This window comes from Carlito syrichta, unplaced genomic scaffold (assembly GCF_000164805.1).
Source record: "Carlito syrichta isolate Samal-C Ts95f unplaced genomic scaffold, Tarsius_syrichta-2.0.1 Scaffold308169, whole genome shotgun sequence".
Lineage (NCBI taxonomy): Eukaryota > Metazoa > Chordata > Mammalia > Primates > Tarsiidae > Carlito > Carlito syrichta.
In genome coordinates, this window is record NW_007252265.1 from 1 (window position 1) to 8128 (window position 8128).

Sequence of the window (8128 nt, forward strand, 5' to 3'; positions counted from 1 at the left end):
GGCTGATTTTTTTGATTTATTGTAGAGATGAGGTCTCGCTGCCCAGGCGGGTCTTGAACCCACGGGCTCAGGCAATCCACTCACCTCAGCCTCCCAAAGGCATGGGATTACACTTTACGCAAGCCCGGCGTAAAGTGCTTTTTTAAAATTGGAATCTCTGTCGCCCAGGCTGGAGTACAGTGGTACGATCATAGCTCACTGCAGACGCCACCTCTGGGGTTCAGGTGATCCTTCTTTCCCATCCTCCAGGGTAGTTAGGACTACGGGCATGTGCCACCAGGTTTGGCGAATTTTCTATTTTTTGTAGAGAGGAGGTCTTGCTATGCTGCCCAGGCTGATCTCAAACTCCTGAGCTTAAGCAATCCTCCTGCCTTGGCCTCCCAAAGTGCTGAGATTACAGATGTGAGCCACCATGCTGGGCCGAGCACTTTTTTTTCAAAGTAGAACTCTTAACTTTGCATGTCAACATATGCAACAAACTTCATAGAAGCCCTGTTTCTTGCTAGAGTAGCAAAGACAAGTATTAGTCATAAGTGGAGTCACACCCTTCCCAGCCTGAGGTTTGGGTAATTTTCAACAACAGCCTGATTCACACTCCCTTGGGAGCTGGAGAGACCGGTGGAGCAAAGGCTTCTGTTGCAGAAAAGGCTGGTGAGAGACGTGCTCATCTCCCAGGGCCTGGCTCTGTTTGCGAAAGACTGTCAGCCTGCTCCAACACAGGGACTTCTGGGTCTGAACTTCGTCAACAGAAGCTGGGTTTCCATGTCGAGTCACCACCGAAAGACATTAAAGCCAGATCCTGCCAATTCACACACCTGCTCATTTAACGTGGCTATGTTGAGATGCCTGGGCTTTTTTTTTTTTTTTTTTTGAGTTGGAGTCTCACTCAGTCACCCAGACTGGAGTGCAGTGGCCGCTCCCGGCCACCGCAGCCTCGACCTGCTGGGCTCCGGCGATCCTTCCACCTCAGCCTTCCGAGTAGCCAGAACTACAGGCGCGTGCTACCACGCCCGGTTAATTTTTGACTTATTGTAGAGAGGCGGTCTCGCCAAGTTGCCCAGGCAGGTCTCGAACCCGCGGGCTCAGGCAATCCACTCACTTCAGCCTCCCAAAGCGCAGGATTACAGGCTGAGCCACCGAGCCCGGCTGATGTTGCCTGGGCTTTTTAATGACATGATCTCAATCGATATTTGTCCTAGGACTGGACTGGCCACATGAAGTTGTGTTTTCAAAACTCGACTTCCCATGAAGGTGTGTGAGTGTGGATGTCAGGTAGCAATGGTCTGTGATTGGAAGAGGAAGTGAGGCCGGTCATCCCACACGACCCACACATTGCTCACGTAGCCACTCACGGGACTGCGAGCCTGGAGGACCTGGCTCCTGCCCGCCTGTCCCATGCCAGCTCTCCATGTTCCAGCCACGACGGGCTTCTTTCGGTGCACACTCACCAAAGTTGCTGTGCCCCCAGGCCTGCTCGGTTCCCTCTGCATGGACACTAAACCAGGTCTCGCACGGCCGACTCCTTCTCAATGCTCAGCTCCCATCTCTAGTGCCATCTCTTTAGAGACGTCTTCTGTAAGGGCTGCCTGATGTTTAGTTTCACCAAAAACTGACCATGAGACAAGAATTTGGGTATAAGCTGCTCATTGGGAAGGTGATCCCAGGAGTGTGTTGATGGAGTGGGGAAACCAGTGAGAAAAGAAAGTTAGAAGAGGCGGGCCGATAACGTGTGTGCAGCCGGGTAGCAGGTCAGCACTGCAGGCAGCCGGGGCCTGTCCCCACTGACTCACCAGAGCCTGGGTGAAACAGGCCTCAGAACGTCCCATCAAGGGCCACAGAGAACACTGTTTGCCTTAGAGTAATTCATTAAGCTGCACATTTACTCTGTGTATTTTTCTGTATCTGCATTTTACTGTACAAGATTTCTTTTTTTTTTTTTGAGTTGGAGTCTCACTCTGTCGCCCAGACTGCAGTGCAGTGGCTGCTCCTGGCCACCGTGGCCTCGACCTGCTGGGCTCCAGCGATCCTTCCGCCTCAGCCTTCCAGGTAGCTGGAATTACAGGTGCGCACTACCATGCCTGGCTCATTTTTGATTTATTGTAGAGCTGAGGTCTTGCCAAGTTGCCCAGGCGGGTCTCGAACCCGCGGCCTCAGGCAATCCACTCACCTCAGCCTCCCAAAGCGCTGGAATTACAGGCTGAGCCACCAAGCCCGGCTACTGTACAAGATTTCTGAAGTCCCTCTGAGAGGTGAGGAAGCTGAGGTGCACATTCATCAACTCCTGCTGCTCTATGGCTGAGGGTTGCTCCTGGACACTTCTGGTCAGCTGGGGTGAGGAAGCCCGGAAAGGCCTTAGGCAGAGACCCAGGAAAGCATCTGCACGATGGGCACTGCCTGGAGTGGGCAGAGAGAAGTGACGCGGCCCTGAGGGGTCTGCTGTACCACCCCACTGATGTCACACTCACTTTCGCCCCACCTTTCTCTATCCAAATCCCACGGGCCTAAACTTCAGGGCCCCTCATTGGCACGCCCCATCCAAGGCCCTAGGAGGAAGATGTTTCTACTATCCCCTGTTTGCAGTGAAGAAAGTGACCACAATGCATGGAAAGAACTTGGCCACGGCTAGAGAGTGGCAGAGTAGGGCAAGTCTTACCCACTGAAGATCTTTTTCCTAATCTTTAAGGAAACAAAGCACAGTTACGAAAGTTGAAAGGTTTGAACAATGCTCCAAGTGTAGTCACAAGGCAAAAGGAGTGACTCATGAAAGGAGAGAGGACTTAAGCCTTCTTAAGTAGAGGCTGTGGGTGAGCACAAGAAAGGGGCAGGCGTAAGACCTCGGATGGAATGGCCAGCTTAGGGAAGGGGAGCAGCCAATCTGCTTGGGGATAGCTGTGTTCACTTTATTTTCCTGTTGTTCATTTGTAGAAATTCACAGAAAGGTGGCACAAAGGTGTACAAGCCATCTGTAATCCCACCTCTCGCAGACCACCGCCATGCAGGTTTCTATACCACTTGCTTGTAAGGTTTTCTCTGTCAGATGGGTCGAGGTGGTTGTAGTCCATGAGCAAATGTTAACAGGAAGTGGGTCTGTGTTCCTTGTCCTGTCCTTCCCAGTCACCCACCTTCACTCACAGAATCACAGACCCCAAGAGGCAAAACGGCCCTCAGGTAGAGAAGCCTAACCAGAAGCCAAGTGCTGGAATTTTCTTTCAGCTGTGTCCTGTCTCAACATTTGCACCAGTGCTTCAGCAAAACCGTATGAAAAACGACACCTGACCAGCCTCTTCCTAGGATAGCGGGTAGCTCCCTAATCGACCTTTTTTTTTTTTTTTTTTTGAGTTGAAGTCTCACTTATTGTCCAGGCTGGAGTACGGTGGCACACTCACAGCCACCGCAGCCTCAACCTGCTGAGCTCAGGTGATCCTTCTGCCTCAGCCCCCCAAGTAGCTGGAACTACAGATGCACACCACTAAGCCCGGCTAATTTTTTTGTGATTTATTGTAGAGACGAGGTCTCGCCAAATTGCCCAGGCTGGTCTTGAACCCCTGGGCTCAGGCAATCCTCTCGCCTCGGCCTCCCAAAGTGCTGGGACTACAGGCTGAGCCACCGCACCCGGCCCCGAACCGACTTTCAAGTCAGCTTGGTGGTTCTGTAATTATAGCCCCGGCCATCTCGCCACTGGAGGTGTCTCAGGGGAGGGGTGTTATCTTTGACTGCCAGGCATTTAAATCCTGGGCTCTTGAGGGTTACGGTAGGGAGCCCCTGAGGAGTAGAGGCTGAATGTTACCCTCCAACTGTGACCTTAAGGAATGCAGAAAGGTAGCCCTTGTCTCTCCCTCTGCCCAGCACAATCTTCTTCCCAGAAGCTGAACCGCTCACTTACACCTCCAGACAAGGCCTTTCCTGGCCAGTCTTTAGAAAATAACCATCCCTGCTCACACACACTCGACTCCCTAATTTTTCTTCACAGCATGTATCACTTATTATTATATGCATATATATGCATGTACATAAATACATATATCTGTATTTGGATTTAACGACGACGGGTTTACACCTTCTTCCCTCTAGAAAGGTCTGCGGGGGAGGGACCTTGGTTTGGCTCTCAGCTAAACTGCCACCAACCAGCACAGCTGCCAGTCAATAAATATTTGTTGAAGGAATTAATGAAACCTCTCCTCCCACTAACATTACTGCCTTTGCAGCTTCTAATTTCAGGGTACAAGTGGCTTAAGAACTGCAAATTACTATATTGTGTCATGATGCTAATTAAAAAATAATTAGAATCATCTGAAATGAACTTGGTTTGATTTTTAATCTGCCACCTGAATGTATTTTTCAGGTCCCAGGTGAAAATAAATACAGGCTCCTTCAGATTTGAGATCTGAAGTACAATAATCCTGGCCCTTTCTTTTTTTTCCCCCAACTTAATTATGTGCTAAGCAGAGGTAAGAAGGGCTCCTGGAATTTTGCCTTGCTGCTTAATCACGCAATGTCCCTTGCCCAGGACAGTCAGCAGTACCTCCTGACTTCAAAATGCCATTCTCTAGCTCTTCCGCAGGTTAAAAAAAAAAAAAAATTCCTGTAAAGTCCACTAGAGTAAATTTTTTAAAAAAATTATTTATTTTAAAGCTATGGGGTACAATTCAGGGTTAGGTATACCATGTTCCTTATGCAGGTACCCTTGTTGATGAGGTGTGCTTCTCCTCCCCTGGCAGTTTCCCATTACTGGCAACCCCTACCCCTGGTAAACTTTAATTTAATTTTTTTTTTTTTTTTTTTTTGAGTAGGAGTCTCACTCTGTCACCCAGGCTGGAGGGCAGTGGCATGCTCATGGTCACCGCAGCCTCAACCTACTGGGCTCAAGTGATCCTTCCACCTCAACCTTCCAAGTAGGTGGAACTACAGGCACACGCCACCAGGCCCGGCTAATTTTTTGATTTATAGCAGCGATGAGGTCTCGCCAAATTGCTCGGGCTGGTCTCGAATCCGCAGCCTCAGGCAATCCTTTTACCTTGGCCTCCCAAAGTGCTAGAATTATAGGCGTGAGCCAACGTGCCCGGCCTAAATTTTCATTTTTTTTTGTTTTGAGTTGGAGTCTCACTCTGTCGCCCAGACTGGAGTGCAGTGGCCGCTCCCGGCCACCGCAGCCTCGACCTGCTGGGCTCTGGCGATCCTTCCGCCTCAGTCTTCCAAGTAGCCGGAATTACAGGTGTGCGCTACCACGCCCGGCTGAATTTTTTATTTATTGTAGAGATGAGGTCTTGCTGCCCAGGCGGGTCTCGAACCCGCGGGCTCAGGCAATCCACTCACCGCAGCCTCCCAAAGGCACAAGATTACAGGCTGAGCCACCGAGCCCGGCTAAATTTTAATTTTAATGGGCCAGTTTACCAGCTGGCTGGACTTGGCTACAGAGGAAGGAAAAAAAAAGTGGAAAGTGTGGGGGGGAAAGGGATCATTTGTTGTTGTTTTTCCATTTTGTTGTTGTTGCTGTTTTTGTATTTTTTCCTCAAGCAATTCTCAAAACATATTTTATTGAGAACGAGATAGGCACAGATGCATGTCTGGGTCACCCATACTCGAGGGTGAGTTCATTTGCTCTGTGAGTCAAGGTTGGCAGGAAGCCAGCATTTACAGACCTTGCTTTTGCTTTCTGCTAGCTAAGGCTGCAGCCAGTCATAAAATTATCTGTATAATTTAGAACATAATCATTTTTATCTCAGTCAATTATTCAGTCGAAAGTTATTTTTCTTGGTCAGGCTTGGTGGCTCAGCCTGTAATCCCAGTGCTTTGGGAGGTGGAGGTGAGTGGACTGCCTGAGCCTGCGGGTTCGAGACCCGCCTGGGCAACTTGGTGAGAACTCATCTCTACAATAAATACAAAAAAAAAATTAGCCGGGTGTGGTAGCACGCGTCTGTAATTCCAGCTACTTGGAAGGCTGAGGCGGAAGGATCGCCGGAGCCCAGCAGGTCGAGGCTGCGGTGGCCGAGAGCGGCCACTGCACTCCAGTCTGGGCAACAGAGTGAGACTCCGACTCAAAAAAAAAAAATTGTTTTATGGTAAAGTATATCATAAAGGGGCATAATCTGTGTATGTGCAGTTTAAAGAATAATAAAGTAGACCTCTGGGTTTCGGTTTGGGCTGCGCTGGTCCGCGGAGGCTGGGCTTGTGAGCAAGGGTTCCGGATCCCAGCCGCGAGATGAGAAACCTGGGGCCGTGAGAGGTGAAATGATGAGTTACCCAAGTCACACAGCAATTAAGTAGCAGAGCTGGGATGAGAACTCAGGTTTCCTGCCTCCTGAGATTGTTAAAATGCGTCTTCGGAAGCAAACCCCTAGTGACTTCTTAAAGCAAATCACCCGGCCGCCAGTTGTGGTAAAATTAAATTCTGGAGTGGATTATCGAGGGGTCCTGGCTTGCCTGGGTGGCTACATGAATATCGCCCTGGAGCAGACAGAAGAATATGTGAATGGCCAGCTGAAGGATAAGTACGGGGATGCATTTATCAGAGGAAACAATGTGTTGTACATCAGCACACAGAAGAGAAGGATGTGAAGACAACAAGAGAGCAGTACTTCTTCTAGTTGGATATATTTTTTATGAAGTTTTTTCTGGTTTTTTTTGCGACATAATTTGTCCTGTTTTTATATAGTAGTTGTTGATTTTTTTCGCTGACATGAGTAAGATAAATACGTAAAATTGTGAAAAAAAAAAATTAAAAAAAATAAAGTAGACCTCATGTGCCCACAATTGGGTTAAGAAACAGAACAAGGCTGGGAACTGAGGCTCAAGGCTGTAATCCCAGCACTTTGGGAGGCCAAGGCAAGAGGATTGCCTGAGTCCAGGGGTTTGAGACCAGCCTGGGCGACTTGGTGAGACCTCATCTCTATGATAAATAAAAAAATTAGCTGGGCATGGTGGCATGTATCTGTAGTTCCAGTTACTTGGAAGGCTGAGGCAGAAGGATCACCTGAGCCTGGCAGGTCGAAGCTGCGGTGGCTGTGAGTGTACCTGGGAGACAGGGTGAGACTCTGACTCAAAAGGAAAAAACAGAACAAGCACCTCAGAAGTCCCCTCGGCACATTCCCTGTCCTTTCCGGCTTCCTCCCCAGAGATAACCAAGATCCCAACCTTTGTGGTACTCACTCCCTTGCACTTCTTTTTAATTGTCTTACCTATCTGTGAATCTCTAAGAAATGTACTGTCTAATTTTGAGAAACTGAGGCACAAGCACAGCCCTAGCTTTGTAAGGGAAGGGCAGTAATGTCCCGTGACACATGTTCCCTGAAGATGACCTGAGTGGAGCTTCCTCACTCAGGTTCCCCAGAACCCATCTGGGGACTGTCACATGGCGTAGTGTGAGTGACACTCTGGCTGACCAACAGGAGCATGGTCAAAGGGCATGGACTGCTCTGGATTTTCTGCCTCTAGACTGATCACAGCTGCAACAGGTGGAGGTCGACATACCTGGCAGGTTATCAGTGTCCCCAGGTGATTTGGGGAGCAGGGCTTGACTTCTTTCACCCTAGCACACCTGGCTAGTTGGTCTTCATGCCTGAGGCCAGTCTGTTGCCTTTGGCATGGCTCTCTCCTGAGTCATGGCAGTCATGGCAGTCTCTCCTGAATCATGGCTGCCCTCTAGGCGGGAGCAGTCCTCCTCTCCCAGAGTTCCCTTATCTTCTCTCTGGTTCAGAATCCCCTCTAGCCCTAGCCCATGTCCTTTTTCTTGGACTACTTCCTCATTCTGGTGGAGCTCATCTTTGATAGCTTCTTCAAAAAAGGGTGAAGCGGTGGCCGGGAGCGGCCACTGCACTCCAGTCTGGGTAATAGAGTGAGACTCCAACTCAAAAAAAAAAAAAAGAAATGGACAGGACTCCCTGGAGGCAACTGGGGTGAGGGATCCAGCCGCCCCAGACCCCTCCCTCCTCTTTGAGAGCCTCCTGGAAGACAGCCCACTATCTGAGATTTTTATTTGTTTTTGAGTTGAAGTCTCATTCCGTGGCCCAGGCATGTTCTCGGCCACCGAAGCCTCAACCTGCTGGGCTGCCTTAGTCTCCCAAGTAGTTGGAACTACAGGCGGGCGCCAGCATGTCCGGCTAATTTTTTTTTTTTTTTTTCGAGTTGGAGT

The 8128-nt window shown here is 49.5% G+C and overlaps 1 pseudogene across 1 annotated transcript; it reads left to right on the forward strand.

Annotated features, from left to right (window-relative positions):
• The first annotated feature begins 6308 nt into the window (after nucleotides 1-6308).
• LOC103267567 lies at nucleotides 6309-6700 on the forward strand (annotated as a pseudogene). Its single transcript, XR_002482374.1, has one exon. The product of XR_002482374.1 is annotated as a U6 snRNA-associated Sm-like protein LSm6 pseudogene (transcript).
• The last annotated feature ends 1428 nt before the right edge of the window (nucleotides 6701-8128 follow it).